This window comes from Protobothrops mucrosquamatus, unplaced genomic scaffold (assembly GCF_001527695.2).
Source record: "Protobothrops mucrosquamatus isolate PMUCROS unplaced genomic scaffold, P.Mucros_1.0 scaffold16592, whole genome shotgun sequence".
In the NCBI taxonomy this organism is placed as follows: Eukaryota; Metazoa; Chordata; class Lepidosauria; order Squamata; family Viperidae; genus Protobothrops; species Protobothrops mucrosquamatus.
This window is the reverse complement of record NW_015402357.1, coordinates 1-1576: the sequence shown is the minus strand read 5'-3', so window position 1 is coordinate 1576 and position 1576 is coordinate 1.

Genomic DNA, 1576 nt, shown 5'->3' with positions numbered 1-1576 from the left:
AGGAAGACATTCTGAGAGAATGGGAAGCAGGGAGAGAGAGAAGAGAGAAGAGGGAGAGAGGGAGAGAGGGAGAGAGGAAGGAAGGAAGGAAGGAAGGAAGGAAGGAAGGAAGGAAGGAAGGAAGGAAGGAAGGGAAATGAGAATGGGAGGAAGGGAGGGAGGGAGGGAGGGAGGAAGGAAAGGAAGAAAGGAAGAAAGAAAGAAAGAAAAAGAAAGAAGGAAGGAAGGAAGGAAGGGAAATGAGAATGGGAGGAAGGGAGGGAGGAAGGAAAGGAAGAAAGGAAGAAAGGAAGAAAGAAAGAAAGAAAGAAAGAAAGAAAGAAAGAAAGAAAGAAAGAAAGAAAGAGAGGCTGCCAGAAATATTAGGAGCACCATTTGTTCTCTGCTTATTATTATTATTATTATTTATTAAATTTATATCCCGCCCTTCTCCTTGCGGACTCAGGGCGGCTTGAAACGCAAATGGGGCTAAGCCAGAATTTATAAACCGACAGAACAGGCTGTCCTTCTCGCTGGCTCGGCCGAGTGGACGTCCGGTTGATCAGAAGGAAGGAGGCTTCTGCAGAGCAACCATTTTTTTCCAAGGGGGGGGGAACCTCTGTTCATCCCTGCAGAGGACACCACCAGCAGCTCCAAGCTGTGACCAAGGTCTCCATCTCCATAGCAGCCTCCGAGAAGCCCTGCCGTCTTTCCAGGCCGTTGTCTCCTTGGCTTCTGGTGATAAACAACAGCTGCCTCCCGGTCTTGCAGAGCTGAAAAACCCAGCCTTGGGCAAGCCCTGGGGGAACCGCCCGGTAGACAAGGACCTTGGTGTGAAGGAGGTGGTGTGTGTGTGTGTGTGTGTAAGGATCTTTTTCCTCTCCTCCACGGATGGAGGCCCTGCCTCTCTTTGTGCAACCTGGAGAAGGTCTCCCCAGGACCCCCCTCAAATCTAGCGCGACTGAGATGCAAGAATGAAGAGGATGCAATTGGCAAGGTGGGCTGGATATTTTGGGGAGGGGGGAAAGGGGCTGGGTTTGTGTGCGGTGAGCCGGGAGGGAAGTGTCCCCCCCTCCTAGGATTAAGATCTGTGGCTAGAGCGAGGCAGGGGTTCTGGAGATCAACTGCAGCCAGGCCGTTTTGAATCTTCAGCAAGACATCGTTTTAGGAAGGCTGTTTACAGCAGAGATCTTGCTGACTTCATGGAGGGAAAAGACTCTGCGGGGATCTGGGCAGAGTTTTCACCAAACAGGGGCTGTTTGGAGGGTCAATGGGCAGGAAGGAGGCTTAAAGGAGCAAGAGGACATCGCAGAAAGAACCCAGAAACATTCCCCCATCGCACTAGATTGCGATGGAAATCGAGTCAGGGGGTGGCTTGCGAAGAGAAGGCAGAGAGCATAACTCAGCGTGAATGCCTTTGCTGTGCTCAACAAAGGTTCTGGGTTCAAGCCTTAAAAAGATCTGGAATTCTGCTGGCCATCTACAAATAGGCTGACTTTGATGGCTAGCAGGTTTCCAAATTATATATATGTATGATTAGACAATCCAATGTTCTCTTGATGTTTAATGGTGAAGAATTTAAGAGCGGCTCGGCCAC